The sequence below is a fragment of the Melospiza melodia genome, unplaced genomic scaffold (assembly GCF_035770615.1).
Source record: "Melospiza melodia melodia isolate bMelMel2 unplaced genomic scaffold, bMelMel2.pri scaffold_18, whole genome shotgun sequence".
NCBI classification, from domain to species: Eukaryota; Metazoa; Chordata; class Aves; order Passeriformes; family Passerellidae; genus Melospiza; species Melospiza melodia.
The window spans coordinates 12,065,110-12,084,780 of record NW_026948525.1 but is presented as its reverse complement, the minus strand read 5'-3'; the positions used below and the strand labels follow the sequence as shown (position 1 = coordinate 12,084,780).

The 19,671-nt window shown below is 55.3% G+C and overlaps 1 pseudogene; it reads right to left on the bottom strand.

Annotated features, from left to right (window-relative positions):
* Positions 1 to 19,671, bottom strand: part of LOC134433438 (zinc finger protein 850-like) — a 605,780-nt pseudogene that overhangs the window by 32,169 nt on the left and 553,940 nt on the right.

Here is a 19,671-nt window from a genome sequence, read left to right as displayed (position 1 = left end):
TCCTTCTCTCAGGGTCCCTTGCTGGCGTCCCTCTCCTCTCCCCGCCTCCCTCTCCCCTGCCTGGCCGGGCCATGCCCCCGGCCCGCCCCCGGCCCCGGGCGGGGCTGCCCCGTGCCCGGCCCCGGCCGTCCCACCGCGGTCTCGCCTCCGCCCGGCTCTGGCCGTGCTGGCGGTGGTGCTGCTGGGCGGGCATCAGTTCCTGGGGCGGCGGCGGCATCGCCGCCCTTTGCCTTCGCCTGGCCCGAGCCCGGCCCCAGACCCGATGCAGGGTCCAGTCCTGACCCCAGCCCTGGCCCCGGCCCAGGGCCCTGCCCCGTCCCCGGCCTGTGCTCCTCCCGGAGCCCGCGGAGGACACACGCGGCGCATCCGCTCCCATCGCCTCCGCTGCGGCTTCCCCGGCCCGAGCTCCGCCGCTCGGCAGCGCGGCCGCCGGCCCCGAGCCTCCCGTGCCGCTTTCCCGGGAGCGAACGCCTGGGCATGGCCGGCCCAGGGCGGGTGAGGGGCGCTCGGGGGCCGTTGCTGGCCCCAGGCCGAGTGCTGACAGCCACGTCCCGCCCGCAGGGACGGCGCACAAGGCCCTGCAGGAGCGGTACCGGCTGGGATCGCTGCTGGGGCGCGGCGGCTTCGGCAGAGTCTTCGCGGCCACGAGGCTCTTGGACGGCGCCCCGGTGAGCGGCAGGGCCGGCGGCGGGCGCAGGAGGAGGGGATGGAGGAGAGGGAGGGCGGAGGGTGGAGGATGGGGCTCGCAGTGCGGGCGGCGAGCTCACCCCGCTGCTGCCCTTGGCTTGCAGGTGGCCATCAAAAGGGTGCCACGGAACCGCGTCCGGCACTGAGGCGAGCTGGTGAGTGAGCAGGGCCAGCGGCAGAAGCCGGGGCTGCCGGTCGGGGATGAGCCGGGGCCCGCCACGGTGGGAGCCGCCAGGACGCCCCGAGGGAGAGCGGGCGTGGGGCCAGCGCAGGGCGCAGGGCATCCCGGGCTGGCTGAGGGCTTCCCCAGGCCTGGCACGGCATCGGCCCCACTGATGGCATTGTGCTCTTCCCGCAGCCCGACTGCACCAGCGCACCCCTGGAGGTCGTGCTGCTGGCCAAGGTGTCCACTGGCTTCCCCGGTGTGGTCCAGCTGCTGGAGTGGCTCGAGCTCCCCAGCTGCATCGTGATGGTGCTGGAGCGGCCAGAGCAGTGTCAGGACCTGCAGCGTTTCATTCGGGCACGGCGGTTCCTGCCCGAGGAGGTGGCGTGGGAACTGTTCCGCCAGGTGCTGGAGGCCGTGTGGCACTGCACCAGCTGCGGGGTCCTGCACAGGGACATCAAGCCAGAGAACATCCTGGTTGACCTGGACACCGGGCAGGCCAAACTGATTGACTTCGGCTGTGGCACCTACCTGCAGGACACAGTCTACACTCACTTTGCAGGTGAGCCTACCCAGGGCTGTGCTCCCGCTGCTGACATCTCATGGCCCAACATCTCCCAGCCCAAGCAGGCTGTGGCAGCGGGGATTCTCCCTTTTGCTGCCAGTCAGGGCACTGAATCTTCAGCTGAGTTACTTTAGAGCAGGGCTGGGTAGGCAGCCATCTTCCAGCCCTGCTGGCAGCCTCTGCCCGCACCTCTGCCCAGGACTGGGGCTGGGCTGGGGCAGCCAGCCCGACCAAAACCCCAGTGGGTGGGGGTAGCAGAGAGGGAGGGCAGAACCTGTGCCCCAGCCAGTTTGGTGTCCAGATGAGAGGAAGGGCTTGGACTGCTCCACTCGCCCTGTTTGCCTTGGCTTCATAATATTTTTGGGGCAATGCAGGCAGGGAGGATAAGGGCATGTTTTTTCCCCAGCATGGAGCGGGTTTTTCCTTTGCATGTCATGTTCAGGCCTAGCCAGGGCTGCCCTCTTCCAGCACCAGAGGCTTCTTTTCCAACCCTAACTTTGTGCACAAGTCCCAGGTGCTGGCGAGAGGGCAGTGGTCACCCTGTGTGCCCCTGATGCAGCCCCCGCACACCCAGGGATGCTGGGGCCAGGCTCTGGGAGCAGCAGCATCCCCCTGATGAATTCCATCTGTATTCCATAGGAACACTGTCGTACAGCCCCCCAGAATGGAACGACTTTGGCTGGTACCATGGCGAGGCAGCAACGGTCTGGTCCCTGGGCATCCTGCTGCACCAGATGGTCTGCGGGGAGCACCCTTTCAGGAGGGGCCAGAACCTCAGCTGGGGCCAGCTGCCACAAAGGCTCTCTCAAGGTGGATCATCTTCTCTGGGCACGGGGGGAATCCCAGTGCTGGGAGCCAGCAGCGGGGTCGTGGGCATCCCGCTCTGGCAGCTGCAGAGGAGGTGGCACATGTCCTGCTCTCCTCCAAAACAGGGAATTGATGGGAAAGTTCAGGCCCAGCTCTGAGCACATCCAGCATGGCCTGGGCATGGGAATAGTGGGGCAAAGCAGACAGGAGCCTTCTCTGGCTGACCGTCACTTTCTGCTTTCTCTCCCCAGAGTGCAAAGACGTGATCAGGTGGTGTTTATCCGTGAACTCCTTGGACAGACCCGCACTGGAAGACCTGTTCTGTGATCCTTGGATGTGGGATATTCCTCTGCCATAGAAGAAGGGAGAGAGCCACAGGCACACTTTGATCCAGAGCTCTGGTAAGTTCCAGCTGCACACATGCCTTGGCAATGAGAAGCAAAGGAACCCAGAGCTTTTTGTGCTGCCAGTGTCACTGCACCGGGGTCATGGGATGGGAACACGCAGCCCTTGTGCTGGAGCTGAGCTGCTCTGCCCAGCACTGGTGGCTGCCATCCCAGCTGGTTTGCTTGTCCTGGTTCCCTGACAGCTGGGGCCCTAGGCAGAGCCCTGAGAGTCTGGTCTGCCCCCAGGGAAGGAGAAGGAGCCCCTGGAGAAGCTGTACCGGGTGGGGATGCTGCTGCTGCTGCTGCTGCTGCTGCTGCTGCTGCTGCTGCTGGAGACAGCGAGGGTGACATCAGGGATGACAAGCTCTTCCTCAGCCTGTACACGGGAGGCTGAAGGTGATGCACTTTGATTCTGGCACCTTCTTCAAAGCCAAACTCCACAGGGAATTTGCAGATGAGTCCCCATCTGGGGAAATTCTGCCAGATTTGGGCATGACCCAGCGTGGCGGGGAACCAAAGGCTCCCCTCTTGCTGGGGCAGATGCAACTCATTCTTTAGTGGCTGCCCAGCTGCTTTTGGCAGGGCTGGGAGGATGGGCTGGGATGGGTACGAAATGGGAGTGGGCTCCTGGCCCTGCCAACAGCCCCCAGCACCCACCGTGCCCCAAGCTGGGGCTGGGGCAGCCAGCCTGACACAAACAAACCTCCATGGTGGGAGCAGAGGTGGGGCTCCAGAACCTGTGCACAGCTGCTTTGCTGTGCAGGCAAGGAAGGGCTTGGGCTGCTCCACTGCCCTTGTTTGCTTTGGGGTCACCATGATTTTGGGGGACAGTGCAGGGGAGAAGACAGAAAGTGTGGGCTTCCCTCACCCATGGCCGGGTTTTTCCTTGGCATGCAGGGGTTGGGCCTTCCTCAAGGCCCTGACAGAGATAAGAGTTTTTACCATTTTTCTTGTTTTCCCTTTTTGCATCTAATCTCTTTTCAAGAATGTGTTGTTTGTTTTTCCAGAGGAAGTGTTCTAGGTGGTCCAGTGTGGATGGGGAAGTGCTTGGGAGCAGCTGTGGTGTGGATGGGCTGTGCCCTTGGAGAAGGCTGAGGCCATGGTTTGGGAGCAGCTTTTCTTGCAGCCATGGGTGGCATGAAGTGAGTCCCTGTGTGCTTGGCAGGGTGGGATCAGAGCTTTTGGGAGATGGCAGCGAGCACAGGAGCATCCTGCTCTGGGCAGCTGCTGAGGGCTGGATGTGCCGTGGCTGGCTGCAGGCTGGGCACATGTTCTGCCCTCCTGCTCTGTGCCAAAGGCAGCAGGGATGGGCAGCTCTGGGCACAGCCAGCATGGCCTTGGCACCGCAGGCCTTGGCACAAGGGCACAGGAGCCCTCAGCTGACGGGCACTTTCTGCTTTCTCTCCTTGCAGCCGGGCTCTGTGGGTGCTGAGGCTGCTCTGGGCTCTGCCAGGGTTCTGCTGGGCTCAGCCCTGGGCCCAGCTGGGCTGGCTCTGCCCTCACATTGCTCTGACAGCTCTGCATCAGACGAGCCCATTGCAAGCACAGCTCCTGAGCTTTCTGCTTTGGCAGGTGAGTGAGACCCTGCTGCAGGCCCAGAGATTGCAGCTGGGGACACATATCCAATTGTCAAGGACCCAAACTCTCCACAGTCCCGGCTGAATGCCTGGATCTGTACAGGGTGTTTTGTCTGTCCCATTCTTCCTTCTTGATTGGCTGGAATTGTGCAATTGCACTTTCTTCCTCCTCTAGAAGTGCCACGAGTGGGCCAAAGCTGGTGAGTGGGCCGTGCTCCTGAGGCAGTGCAGTCTGGAGCTGGTGGATGGAGAATTGCCCTTCTGCACTGCCAAACCAGAGCAAAAGCTGTCAGTGGGACTTTGTGACTCTAAGAAATCCGTGACAGTTTGAAAGGGAATGTGCAGCTCATTCCAGGCTGAGAAGGAAGGTCATCTTGTAAAGGATTTGGGCTTTGACAGAGTTTCCATTCCCAGTCCTGCTTGGAGCTGGAATGGCACAAAGCAATTTCCTCTTGCTTCGACCACGATTTAAAATAACACTATTGGAAACAATCCCCAGAAACTTTTTATAATGGTTGCTGAGGTCAGTAAGATGGATCCATGCCATCAGCACATCTACAAAATAAATAACTGAGTACTGTTTCAAAAGATCAGTTACCTCTTAAATCAAAGTTAGAGAAGATTTTTCACTGCACACTTGGGTTTTGTTTTTATCTTTCACATTTTATATAGTTTTTTAATACTTCTTTTTTTTTTTCTTTCAATAGAAAACATGTCTTACAGAAGGAATGTCCTTTGCTCCTGATTCCCGTGTGGAGCAGCTCCCTTCCTGCTGGCTGAGCTGCTCAGGCAGAGCCCGGCAGCTCCTGGCCCTGCAGGGCTGAGGCTTTTTCCCGTTGCTGGGCACAGACTGATGGAGCAGCACTGCTGAACTCAGGCACACAGAGGGACCAGCAGCAGCTGCCTTTGGCCACCTGAGGCTCCAAGGCCCAAACTCTGAGCAGCCAGGGCTGGAAGAGACTGGCAGGATCTGATCCCTGACTCTGGGCCAGGGCTGCACAAATGACCCCACAGCAGCAGCAGCAGCAGCAGCAGCAGATGGAGCTGACTTTGAGCACAGCCCCTGCCCCTCTTGCCTCCCGTGTGCAGCGGTGTCACAGCAGCCTGAGGCACCTGGGAGCCCCCAGTGCCAGCAGGGACTGGAGATGGCAGCCCTGGGCTCCTGGAGGCTGTGCAAGGAACAGAGCTGGGCACTCCCTGTGCATGGGGAGCTTCCAGATGGAAAAGGCTGCTGTGCCCAGGCAGCTGCAAGGGCACAGAAAGGAGGCTCTGGAGCACTGGATCTGTGCCAGTGCCACAATCCTGGGCAGCAGCCAGGGAGCCCTGGGGGAACACAGGGCACAGCAAGAGGGACAGAACCAGGCAAGGGCAGAGACTGGAGAAAGCCAGGCCTGGGAGCAGGAGCAGCTGCTCCATTGCACTCTTGGAGAAAGCTCTTGGCTGGTTCGAAGTGCTGAAAGGCGTGAAGGGCAGAGAGGAGGCCACAGCAAACAATGCTCCTGTTTGCACAGCCTCCCCTCTCCGTGTCCCAGAAGGAATTGCATGGACTGTGTTCTTCTCTCCGAGTCATCTCGTTCAGCATGAGCAGCTCAGCACCAGGAGCTGAAGGAGCAGAAGCCTCAGGCTTCTGGAGCTGGGCAAGAGGGAACTTTTGGAGCAAAGGAATGCTGCTAAAATAGCCCCAGCTGAATGCAGTGGATAGAATCATGGAATCACAGAATCCTTTCTGTTGGAAAAGCCCTCTGAGCTCAGCCAGTGCAGCCGGGCACCCAGCAGTGCCAAGCCCAGCACTAAACCACGTCCCTGAAGTGCCAAGGCCTGGACACCAGCCCTGAGTGAGGCCTGGACAGCAGGCCCTGAGCCAAAGGTGGCCTCTGGATGAACCTTCCAAGCAAAGGTTATCTTTGTATCTGCTCCCTGATGAAATATACATGGTCATTAACACTGTGATAGATGTAGCCGCTCATTATTGAAACATGTATTGACCTTTGTGTATTTAGAAGCCAGACAAGGCCATGAAATCTGACATCTGGCCTTGTTTGGGGCTGTAGGATCAAAGTCAGCTCCCTTGGTTCCTCCTTGAGCCCTGGCCAGGCTTTGGGAGGGACCCAAGAGGAGGATGAAAGCAGATGTTGCCACACTAGCAGTGCTATCAGTTGGTTCATTCAGCACTGTCAGAGCTGGGCCCTCTCCCAGCGGGGTTGGAGCCTCACCTGGGGCTGGAGGCACCTGCAGGAATTCCCAGTGCCCAGGAGTGGCTCTGCAGCCCTTGGCTGTGACAGCTTCCCCAGCTGCTGTGTGGGTCTGGGGGATGGTAAAGGCTGAGGGTAAATGCTGCTGGATCTTTCTTAATCACTGCTGCAATCTATGGTGGGGATGGTTTGGTGCATTGCTGAGCTGCTCCTTTTGTGATTCTTTGCTGCTTGGAGCTGCAGTGAATGACACTGATTCCTTCAGTTGGAGTCAGTGTCTTTGGTGCTGACCCTGCCCACTGGTAAAACAAAACTGGCACAGTCTGGCCAGATCCCAACAAAATGTCACTTGTTCAGTGTCAATGTGAGGAATCAGTCCCATCAGAAATTCCCAGCTGGGAAGCCCTTCCCTGGAGTTCCCTGGCTCTGGAGTGGGCTGAGGTCGGAGCCCCGTGGGAGCAGTGGGGCAGTTGGGTAAAAGAAGCTGCACCCCTGAATGGCTTCAAATGCATTCAAAAATTGCAAACGGAAAAGGAAAAGACCTTGTGGGTTTAGGCAGACAAAGATGAATTTGTTAAGAGTACATTGGAAACAGCACCTTCAGAAGGAACAATTATTGTTGGAATGCTCCCACATGGAGCAACAGAAGAAGGTTCTAATCTGGAGCTCAGATGCATTTGTGCAAGTGAAATAGTAATATAATAAATAACTATATATATATATTTATAGGATAATAATACCTTAATATATATATTTATCTTTTATATATGTCCATATCAATCTGTATCTATATTTCTCTATCACTGTCTACATGTAAAATTATCATAATGTGAAGTAGTGCTGACAATGCTAATTTGGTAGCTTTGGGTGCTGAGGGATGTAACACTAAATACCCTACAGAACAGGATTGGCCAGGACCCTAATGTCAGTGGCCAACTTTGTGAGATTGTATACAATGAAAAAGGAGGAAGGGAGGAAATTGGCTATTTTTACAGGGTTTGCTGATTCTGTGATGCAGAGTGCTTTGTTTGTTCCTATGAAAAATACAGTGATTAAGCCTGCAGGGTTTTTCATGTACCAGACTATGCACAAGCTACAGGACTGGTTGAACAGGTTGTTTAAAGAGCAGTGTAAAAAATGAGGAGATGGAACCTTTGCCCATGGAGAACCCATGTCCATGATTTGCTCCATGCCCTTCACAATGGCCCACTGGGGAAATGGAACCCCCTGGCTGTGCACGGCTGCCCCCAGTTTGCAAATCCAACCCTGGGCAGTGAGACTTGGGCTGCCTGGGGAATTGTTCTGGCTGTGATGGCCCCTGGCAGGGCCAGCGCAGAGGCTGCAGGGCTGGGCCTTCATGCATTGGAATTAATGTGGAGAAATTCAAAGCAAATGAGAGCTATCAATCCTGAAACAGGAATTCAGATTCCTCCAGGACACTTTGCTTTGGTAACTGCTCCCTTGGAGCTTGGCCTTGCAAAGTGTTCTTGTCATGGCAGGAGGAATCGATGCAGAATATCAAGGAGAAATTAGTAATTCTGTTAAACTATAGTGACCAGGATTGGATTATTCAACCCCATGACAGAGTAGCACAATTACTGATCTTGCAATTTTAAGAACGATTTTGCAAAAAGGAGATGCACCTCCAGTCACCACCATTTGTGGAGATAAAGGGTTTGGATGCAGCAGCCCTGATAATGGAGCCAGAGTGTGGGTCCAGAGGCCAAAAGGCCCTTCCGAGGCAGCTGAAGGAGCAGCTCCTAGGAAAGACAACTCTGAGTCCTGAACCCTGGGCAGGAACAATGGGAATGTGTCCCTGCAGCCAGGGATTCTGTGTGAGAACAAGTAGATCTGACAGGAGATTGTTTTACACATCCTGCCAGACCAAATCTCCCTGTTTGCCCCAAGGGCCCCTGTGGAAAATGCTCTGATCCATGGGGCTCCATGGGAAGGCTGCTGTGACACTGAGGGACTTGCACAGGAATTCCATCCAGGAGCCTGGGTGCCCCTCAGGGACTGGGACCCGGCCCCTTCCAGCCAGAGGGGAAAGGGCCCCCCAGGCCTTGTTAGCCACAGACAGCATGGGAAAGCTGAACAGCAAAGGGCCTCAGGGCGTTATTCTGGAATTAAAAAGGTGCCAGCTCCAGGCACAACAGAATTCTTGTTCCTAACTCCAATGGGATTGAGAAAAAAGAATGAAGAACGGTGTCACTAAAGTACTCCTGATGTCTGTAAGGTGTACCTTGAAAGTCAGCCAGAATCTTTGTCTGTCACAAACCCCTCCAGTGTTTCACCAAGGGATTGGTCATCAAAATGTAATGATGAGTTATGATGGATTGCTGAGCTTATCCTTTTGTAATTCTTTGCAACTGTGCATGATATAAATGACACAATTCCTTCAGTTGGTGTCTGTGTCTTTGGTAGCGACCCTGCCCACTGGGGACACAGGGCCCCCTCTTGCCTAAGTGTTACCTGGGAAGGCAAAAGCCCTCCCTCCAAAATTCCCTCCTTCCTCCCTGTTCCCCCCTTCACACCCTGAGCATGATGTGCTCTGGTCTGCGCTATGCCCGGGTTCAGTTGGGGTCCCCTGTCCTGGCTGTGTCCCTGCCCAGCTCCCCCGCAGCCCCAGCCCCTCCCCAGCGTGGCTGACGAGGGGCAGGACAGGCCTTGGCTGTGCTGCAGCTCAGCAAGAACAAAACCATCTCTGCGTGCCCAGCCCTGTGCTCAGCACCCGGCCCAGCAGTGTCTCAGTGCCAGGGGCTGTGCCCTCAGTCCCTGCCGGGTTTCCATGGCAACTGCCAGGCCAGGTGACCCAGGTGTCCCCCCAGTGCCGGTTGCCATGGAAACAGTGCCCAGCCCCGCCCCTTTCTGTCTGGCTGACCTGGCCTTTGGCCCTGGCAGTGCCGGTGGCTGCTGGTTCCTGGTGCCAGAGCGGCCAGCGCGGCACAGGGCAGGTGGCCATGGCACAGCCCCCAGCAAGGGATCCCCTCTGGCTCTGGGCACTGACACCAGCCCTGAGCACGGGGCCAGGGCAGCTTTCCATGGCCACCAACCATCAAAACGGGTCCAGGCATTGGTTGCTATGGCACCAAACCAAGGAATGGGTCCCTGTGGCCGTTGCCATGGCACCTGGTGGCACCAACGAGTGTCACTGCAATTGTACCTGGAGCAGCCCTGGCATCGCTGTGTCCCAGGGTTGCCATGGCAGCTGGGGACAGCATGGCTGGGGCTCTGCAAGGGCCCTGGGGCAGACGGGAAGGAGCAGCAGAGCAGGGGCTGATCCATCCCCAGTGCGCTGCACAGCCCAGGGCAGCGTCCCAGAGCGTCCTCATGGAGCTGCCAACAACATCCCCCCTCTGCAGCCCTGGCCTCTCCCCAGCTCACACAGGTGCCCCATCCTTGCAGGCACAGACACGGCAGCACTGGCTCAGCAGCCCCTGTTTGCATTGCACAGAGCAGGGGGAGCACCCCCATGGTGTTGGTGTGGGGACATGAACCTGAGGGAGCACAAATGCCATCAGCCCCTGGGGCCAGCAAGGGCTGGGGGATGGCAAGGAAACCACCCGGGTTTGTCCTGGCGTCTGCAGTGAGCCAGAAAGTTTGTTCCCATCAGCTGGGAGTGCCCTGTGAGTGCCATCCTGTGGGTGCCCTGTGATGGCACTCAGGATGATCTGTTCCATAACCTTGCTGGGCACCCAGGTCAGGCTGACAGGCCTGGAGGTCCCCAGCTCCTCCTTCCAGCCCTTCTTGGGGATGGGCTCACACTGGCACCTCCAGTCCTCTGGGTGCTCCCTGCTGAGCCAGCACTGATGGTAAATGATGGAGCACAGCCTGGGGAGCTCATCCACAGCTCCCTCATTGCCCTGGGATGGATCCTGTCTGCTCCCATTCACCTGTGAGCATCTGAGTGGCTCAGCAGGTCACCCACTGCTTCCTCCTGGATTCCAGGGGCTGTTCTGCTCCCTGTGCCCATCTACCAGCTCAGGAGAGCACTTGTCCTGAGGATATCTTCCCCTAATATTGAAAATTGAAACAAACTAGGGGTAAAGTAGCTCAGCCTTTTCCTGATCTTGTGTTACTATATTCTCCACTGCAACCAATAAAGAGTAGAGGTTCTCCTACTCCTCCTTTTTGCTATTTTTTTTTTTTATAAAAATATTTTTATTCTTTTTGCAGAACCCTCCGGGTTAAGTTTTAATAGAGTTTTCAACTCTCAGCTTTTCTTTCTGTATGACCCAGCAACATCCTTAAAGACTTCCTGAGTTGCTGGTCCTTTTTCCACCCCTGAGTCTCCAGAAAAGCTCCATGGGCAGCCAGGCCAGTCATTTTCCTCACTAGCTCATCTTCTGCCACACTGGGACAGGCTGCTTCTTCCCCCTTGTGATTACTTTCTTGAAATGTGTCCGTCCTTCCAGGACCCCTTTGCTTTTACGGGCTGTTTCCTTAAAGCAATCAGTACCTGATTTGGTACTCCCCAAATCTGCAGCCTAAACAGGCCAAAGTTCTGCCCTTCCTATTTCCAGTGCAGAAGTTTTGTTACTGCCCCTCTCTCTTTCACAGAACATTGAACACTTCATTATTTCATGGTCACTGTGCCCCAGGCAGCCTCTGAGCCCCACATCTGCCACCAGCCCTTTTCTGTTTGTGAACAGCAGCAGACAGAGCTTTTCTTGGCAGTGGGAGTGTTACCAAAAATTTAGTAAAACAGAAAATTCCTTAACCCCAATGTAGCGTTAAGAAGCAGCATTCTTTATTCAGCTGGATGCACAGAGGAGAGCTCCTCCCAAAGCTGTGCATGCTGAGTACAGGAAAGTTTCTGTTTATATTCTGTATTTTGCATACATATTAATTGATTGTCCTGGACTAAAAATACATATGATAATCATTTCCCCAAAATCATTAATATATTTCCCCTCCCCTTTACCCGGGCATTCTCCTGTCCTGGGGGTCTCCCTGGTGGTCCCTGGTGGTCGTGGACCCCAATGTTCCCGTGGGCCTGGCTGAGCTGGCAGGACACTGAGGCTGCTGAACTTCCAGTTCCCCTTCTCACACAATGGGCACTGTGTGGTTTCCACAGGCCTGGGGTTGTGGAGAACAAGCTCCAGGTGTGAGCTCACCTGGTGTAGGCAATTTATCATCTGGTACCATGTGGTCACAGAGTGGGCTATGACATCACAGAGTGGGTTAGGTGAGGTCATCGAGCAGCCATGGCATCATAGTCTGCCTTTGTGACATCAGAGATCCAGCTGTGACATCACAGGGCAGAGGTGTGACATCACAGTGCAGACTATGGCATCACAGACTCTGGTGTGACATCAGAGACCAGCTGTGTGACATTGGAGAATGGTCTGTGACATCACAGAGCAGGCTGTGACATCCCAGAGGGGCTGTGTGACATCACAGCAGGGCTGTGTCAGGTCACTGGGTTGGTCACTCTGCCCCAGCTCCCCCTCTCAGTTTCTCCCAACAACTCCAATGCTGTTCATGCCCAGCAGCGTCCCTGTCCCCCAGGATCCCCCCGGCCCACCTGGAGCCACAGCCTCCACCAAAGGATGTTCCACAGGATCCACCCCAGAGCCTGACAGGGGACAAGGGACCAGGGCTGTGTGACCAGGACATAAAGGACGGGGATTAGACAGGTCACTGTGGCCTGGTTTGGGGTCCCAGGGCAGGAAAGATGTCTGGCAGCTGGAGCAGGGTCTGGGAAGGGCCTCCAAGGTGGGGCTGCAGCCCTTGGGCTGTGAGCAGAGGCTGAGGGAGCTGGGCTGGTCCAGCCTGGAGCAGGGAAGGCTGAGGGGCTCCTCATCCCAGCCTGGCAGTGCCAGCCAGGAGGGGATGGAGAACACAGAGCCAGGCTCTTCACAGGGGGCTGGGGGGAGACAAAAGCCAATGGGTGGAAGGGGAAAGAGGGGAGATCAGCCAGGGCATGAGCAGATGAAATGAGTCAGGCTGGTTTCAGCATTTCCTCAACAGCAAAAGCAGCCTGACCTCCCTTCTCCATCCACCACTGATAGATTTGCAAATCAGGAATTGTTTGAGCTGTTCTGTCCTCAGTCCAGGACAAGAATCCTGATACAAGAACTTAATTGTGTTTATATCTATCACAGAACCACATTAGTCAAAAATTAATTTTAGTATGCAAATCAGTTGTGAACAGTGGACTCATCAGACATGCTGGGACATTGCACATAGCTCAGAGAAGAGTTTGTAATTGTGTGATTGTTATTTTAATGGTGTAATTTTTATTAAGTTATATCCTGTTCAACTGTGGTCTGTTGGCTAGGTCCAGTGTGGGCTGGAGGGAGCTCAGATTTGCACAAGGCTGCTTTGAGTGCCAGCCTTGGATGGGGAAAATGGTGGGGTGGGGGTAGGGACAGAGTCTGATTGATTGTCAGCCATGAAAGGTCTTGATTTTCATACCCAGTCAAACTGCATGAGGAGGTACTTGGATTCAATGTCAATTGGAGATTGCACATTTCAATGAATTACTAGTAAAAAAAAAATTGCAGGATCTAAAAAATATTTTCTTGCTGTTTTTTTAAATTCAGGGTATTCACATTGAATTGGCTTCTGAAATCTGACTAATTAACCACACATTTGATTTGAACGCTTAAATCAAATGATTCCCAGAAGCTTAGCTTGTTTAGCTGTTCTAAATGTTAATGAGCCCTGGGACACTGGATTCCTGCACTCAAGAGCTGAAGGCTGAACAAGCCTCTGCAGCAGGAAAATTCAGCAGCAGCCTCCAAGTTGCTGAGGATGTCAGCAGCCCCCACTGAGGCCATCCCTGCCCAGAGACCGTGGGGGAATGGGCAGAAAAGGAGAGCGTCCCTGGGGCTGGGGCAGCACAACTCAGAGGCAGCAGCGGCTCCAGCTGGGCAATGGAGTGTGGAATGTGGCTGGGAAAGCCCTGCCTGGGCTGGGCCAAGCAGGGCACAAAAGCCTTGACTTCCATCCAGTAGAAAACTCTGTCAAGGAGATATTTAAAAGGAATTACAATTGTTTCTGTATTCTGAATTGGACTTCCTGGAGAAATACCAACAAGAGATCCTCAGGAGCTCAAAACAACAAAACAGTCTTTAATGGTAACTTTGGAAAATCAGAGAATTTTTGGCAAAAGGTTTAATATGACATTCAATCAACAAAGAACACTTCTTAAAGCACTGACTTGGCCCATTCAACTTCACAAACGCTAAGCTATTTGAATTTTACATTACTCAAATTTGCAAAAGGACCAAAATAGAAGAAAATCACAGAAAGAGAGAGAGGCAAAAAGGATACAGAGGAGCATACACAGACGTACCAACTCCTGGATTCCAGTAGCGTTCAGATGGAAATTCCAAGAGGAGGTAGGGTCAAGATGAGTGCTTGTCTTGTGGTCAGCCTGCAATACCCCTTGGTCTTCCTGGGCCCTTCCCCCAGGTGGGACTGTGGCTCATTTGGTCCCTCAGGAGCTGGGCTGGAGCTGCAGAGGTGGCTGTGGAGCATTGCCTGTGCTGTGCCAGGGACTGGCAGCCACTGCTGGGCTGGGATAGAGGCTCTGGGGGAATTCGGGTCACAGGGCAGGGCAGGGCTGGGGTTCCAGGGCAGGGGAGGGCTGGACCTGCCCCTTCCTCCCCTATTGGAATAAGATCCCAATATTACCAGGTAGATTGTGCCTGGGCCCGTCTGACCCCGGCTCCTGGGCCAAAGGCGGCAACTGTGGTGTTTCACCTCAGAGACACTTTTGGCTGGCTGGATGGTGCAGCTGAGCGCCGAAACAAGTCCAGGCTTGTAGAAACTCAGTTTGCCTCAGGTGCGAAGGCTTCAGGCTAAGGTGAGGAGGAAAAGGAGACAGATTCTGCTGGAGGGTTAATATCAAGAGTTTATTCCATGGTCACAGACGTCTGAATCTTAGGTAACAGCTCCAACAGAATCCCAACCGCATGGCCTGAGTGACTTTTTAAGCTCCGGGGGGAGGGGGAGGGAAGGGACAGGTGAGCCACCAACCAGGGGGGAGGGGCAGGGTCTCAGGCAACGATGACACCCAGACAGACCAATGACCTCTGGGCACAGGGGCATCTTTTGAACCTGACCAACCAGAGGATGGCCTTGCTGGAATGTTAAGACTGATTGACAGCCCAGCAGGGGGTGAGGGGGAAGGGGAAGAGAGATATCGCCACACCTGGGAAGGGGCTGGGAAGTTTAAAACAGGAAATTGCAACACACTGCAACACTCCCCACACATGAAATGTCTTGAGCCAAGAAACTCCTCCACTCTGTCACAATAGGGAATACTGGAGGTGAAATCCCAATTCTGGCCATGGGCACCTAGATAAGAAGGACAGTTCTTTTCCTTAGGAATGAAAGCCCCAGTTCTCAGTAAATTTCTGGTTTGATTGTTTGGATTCTGTTTGGTTTTGTTGTTGCTTTGTTTCATTGTTGTGCCTGAAGTGTCCAGTCACCAGCAGAGTGACTCTTGCCAAGGAACTTTGTGCTGCTGTCCCTTAATATTCAGTCTGGTTTTTGCTGCTCCCTTGCTGGGGATTTTTTCAGCGCTCTCAAGGCCTCGTTCATAACAGGGTGAGGGAGCCCTGGCCCAGGCTCTGGCCCTGGGGGACACGGGGACGCTGCCGGGGGGTCCCTGTCCCCCTGTGCCACCCCCAGGGCCCCGGCCCCCCGTCCCCGTGTCAGGCTCTGGGGTCGATCTCGTGGAACATCCTCTGGGGGAGGCTGCGGGGCTGGGAGCGGAGGGACCCAGGGGGACAGGGGACCCTGCTGTGCACGAGCAGGGTTGGACTGCTCTGGGGGGAGCTGTGAGGGGGGCTGGGGCAGAGTGACCTCCCCAGGGACATCACACAGCCCCTGTGATGTCACACAGACCCCGTGATGTCACACTGCCCCTGTGATATCACACAGCCCCCGTGATATCACACTGCCCCTGTGATATCACACAGCCCCAGTGATGTCACAGTGCCCCTGTGATGTCACACATCCCCTGTGATGTCACACTGCCCCTGTGATGTCACACTGCCGCTGTGATGTTCCAGAGCCAACTCTGAGACGCCACGCTATGATGTGATACAGCTGCTCTGTGATGTCACAGAAGTCTCTGTGATGTCAGAAAGTCACTCTATGATTTCACAATCTCTACTGTGGTGTCACAGCCTGCTCTGTGATGTTACACAGCCACCCAGTGTTGTCACAGCCCACTCCCTGATGTCACAGAGCCACCTTCTACGATGGCAGGATCTGCTCTATGGCCTCACACTCTATTATGTCACAGCCAGCTCTGTGATGTAACAACCCCCCTCAGTGATATCACAAAACCCTCTCTGTGATGTCATACTGACACTCTGTAAGGTCACAGCACATACTTTGACCTCAATGCCAGCTCTATGATGTCATGCAGCCATGCCATGATCTCACAGCCTGTTCTGTGATGTCACAAAGTCCCCTCTATGACGCTGTAGCTGCTCAGTGACCTCACACAACAAATTCTGTGATGTCACAGCCCAATCTGTGACCTCACACAGCCCATTCTGTGCTGTCACTCAGCCCCTTGCTGACATTCCAGCTGCTCTGTGCCTCTATGACACAGCCACAGAGGTGCTGCTGTGACACAGCCCCCTCTGGGCCATCCCACAGCCCCTGCCAGTGCTGAGCCCCTGTGAGCTCTGTCTGTGCCCTGCTGGTGTCCCTGAGGGGCCCTGGCAGTGCCCCAGCCCTGCTGGGCTGTGCTCAGGAGCTGCTCCTGGCCAGAGCTGTCTCTCTGCAGCGCTGCCCTTGCCAGGAGCTGTCTCTGGGCCAGGAGCCCGGCCCAGCTCAGCAGCACAGACACAGCACAGGGACTTTATTGAGCCTCTGGGGCTTTGGTGCTCTTTGCATCAGACTCAGTCCCTCAAAGTGTGCTCCAAAAACCTTCTCAGGGACTCAAAAAGAGGGTGAAACACTGAAGTTTCTCATACTTTAAATAGATCCATCTGAGAGACAGGACTGAGAAAATGTCCCCAGGTTCCAGGTAGAGAAGAACACTGGTGGCAGTGATGACAGCAGGGGACAAGCAAGGGAAAGGTGTCTCTGCTGCTGAGCAAACCTTCGCCTCTGTCCCTGCAGGCTGTCAATATCCCCGGCTGCCCCACCTGGCTGGGCCCTTCCTTTGCTGACAGCTCTGCCTCCTGCCTGCCTCTGCCTGCCCACACAAAGCCTGGGGCTGCTCCAGGCTCCTGCTGGGGACATGCTGCACCACAGCCCTGCCCTGACAGGGAAATTCCTTTCTGCTGGTGTTCAGTCTGGACCTCCCAAGCTGCACTTGGTGCTATTAGGTCTTCTTCAGTCTTATTCCTACTATGAAGAAAAGCTCCAGCCTCTCTGAAACCACCCATCCATCCCTCCCAGGCTATTCCCTTTCAATCCTCAGTCTCTACACCACTGACCACAGAGGCCGCAGACTCTCCCTGCTGGTTTTGTGATGAGGCCTCCAAACCCCATTCTGGGAGATTTTTGAGTCCTCTCCAAGGTCTGTGAAAAGGGAAAAATAGCATTTTTAGTTATTTTCTCCTAAATCCTACCGTGACAGAAAATGGGGCAGTGTCTTTAAACTGAATGGGGACAAAATAACATTTGTTAGAAGGAGGAAATATTTTACAATTAATAAAGTGGCAGGAAACTGCAGCTGTTTTTCCAGAGAAGTGGATTCCCCATCCCTGGAATTGTCCAAGAGCAGGAGCTTTGTGCAACCTCTCCCATTGAAACCCGCTCATCCCCAGTGACAGAATTCCTGCATTGTGGGTTCTCTGATGTGCTGGGTGCCCTCACAAGGCTTCTGGCCAGAATGTCTGCTGAGGGCAGCCAGGCTGCTGCTGGGGCAGTGACCTCAAAGCCATCACCATGGTAGCCCTGTCCCCTGGGCCTGGCTCTGCCCTTTCCTCTGCCCCTGCCTTGGCTCTGCTGCCATGAAGAGTTTTGTCATTAATATCTTGTCCCCAAGGTGCTAGGGCCAATGGCTTCCCAGTCAGGCTCCTGGGGCAGAAGTGGCTTTTCAGAGCCCAGCCAGGAATGAGCCCTGAGGCAGCAGCTCTGCAGTGGTGGCCACCAGGCTGGGCTGCCAAGGGAGGCTTCTGGCCATGGCCTGCAAGCAGCTGCTGCTGCCAAGGTGCCTTTGGTGCCTCAGGCTCTCCCTGGCACAGCTCCCAGCACGGCACTCTGCCCTTGTGCCCGAGCCCTTCCCTGTGCTGGGGCTGGCCTGGGGCTTTTCCTGCAGTGGGACCTGCCCTGCTGATGGCACAGGAAAGGCAGTTCCTGCTGGAGCAGGAGGCTCTGCCTGCAATGGGCTCCAACAACTCCAGCAAGGTCCTGTTTGCAAAGCCCCCAGTAAGCAATGAAGGAGGGCAGTCACACTGCTTTGGGGGTGAATAATGCTGAAACCGGCCTGACTCCTCCATCTCAAAGTTCAACATCCTCAGAGGGAGGGGAAGCTGTGGAAGAGCTGGAAAAATCCCCAGAGAAAGGAACAACCAAGTGACACCACTGAGAGCTTCTGCAGAGCTGCTGAGCTGGCCCAGCCTGGGCACATCTGACTGACAGGGCAGCACTTCAGATGAGAAAAGCCCCATCCCAAATTTTAATGGCAGCATCTCCTGACATTTCCCTTCTTGAGGGGTGTGGGGATTCCTCCCAGTGGTGGGGACACCCTGAAGGTCACTGCTGCAGGCTGAGCCAAAGGGAATTGCCCATGGTCATTGGTCTGGGGGAGTGACATAAATCTCTGCTTAATTACAGATTTTCCTTAATACAGTTGCTTTGAAATAATTTCCTAGTGCTCTGTATAATATATTTTACGTCTCTTGCATCCTGGCATGAATATTTTAGATTAAGGAAATTTTGTCTAATCATTACCATAATAGAGAAAATATATTTATATAAATATATCTGCCCATGACAGGAACCCCTGTGAGTGTCTGGGACATCCTGGCCCTTTGGCAGCCTGGGGACTCCTGGGATGTCACTGTGGAGCCCCCATGAGTGCCTGTGACAGACCGGTGCCTTTGCAGCCCAAGGTCCCCTGGGATGTCACCATGGAATGGCTGTGACTGCCTCTGAGCACAGGGCTCTTTACCATCCCCAGAAAGCCCTGGGAAGTCTCCATGGAGCCCCTGTCTGTGCCTGTGACATTCCAGCTCTGGAATAGCCTGGAGACTCTTGGAAGGTCCCCAAGGAACCCCTCTGAGGACCTGTGACAAATCTGATCCTAAGCAGGAAACGATCCCCAGCCCCCTGTTGCTATGGTCAGTTTCCATGGCAACCATCACCAGACCCCTGTTGCTATCGGATGTTTCCGTGGCAACCATCACCAGACCCCTGTTGCTATGGGATGTTTCCGTGGCAACCATCACCAGACCCCTGTTGCTATGGTCAGTTTCCATGGCAACCATTCCCAGCCCTCTGTTGCTATGGTCAGTTTCCATGGCAACCATCCCCAGCCCCCTGTTGCTATGGTCAGTTTCCATGGCAACCATCAACAGACCCCTATTGCTATGGGATGTTTCCGTGGCAACCATCACCAGACCCCTGTTGCTATGGTCAGTTTCCATGGCAACCATCACCAGCTCCCTGTTGCTATGGTCAGTTTCCATGGCAACCATCCCCAGCCCCCTGTTGCTATCATCAGTCCCTTGGCAGCTCCATGGAGACCCCATGCCGGGGTGGTTGCCATGGATACCATCTCAGGCCTGCAGCCATAGCCCGTTGCCATGGCAACCATTGGCAGCCCCATCCCCAGGCTCATGGGATCCCAGAACCACAGAATTGGCTGAGCTGGGAGGGACCCATCAGGATCCTCCAGTCCAACTGCTGGCCCTGCACAGGACACCCCAACAATGAAAGCCTGGGCCTGGCAGCGCTGTCCAAATGCTGCTGCAGCTCAGAGAGCCCTGGAGCTGGGACCCTTCCCTGGGGAGCCTGGGCAGGGCCCCAGCAGCCTCTGGGCAAAAACCTTTCCTGACATCCAACCTGAGCCTGCCCCGACTCAGCAGCAGCCGTTCCCTCCACTCCTGTCCCTGGGCACCAGAGGGAAGAGGTTCCCACAGCCCCAAACAGGGACCCGCTCCCAAGGCTGTTGCCATGGCCACCAGGGCTGGCACCAGCTGGGATGCTCGGTTTCCAGGCGCCGGGGTTCAGGAATGGGATTCCCCAATTTCCTGCCCCCGCTAAAACCACGCTGCCCTCACTGCCCTCCCGACTCCCATGGAAAGCACAAAAGGAAAAGATCCCGGGCTGGGATAAGAACAATTTATTAGGAACAGGAACAAGTTAA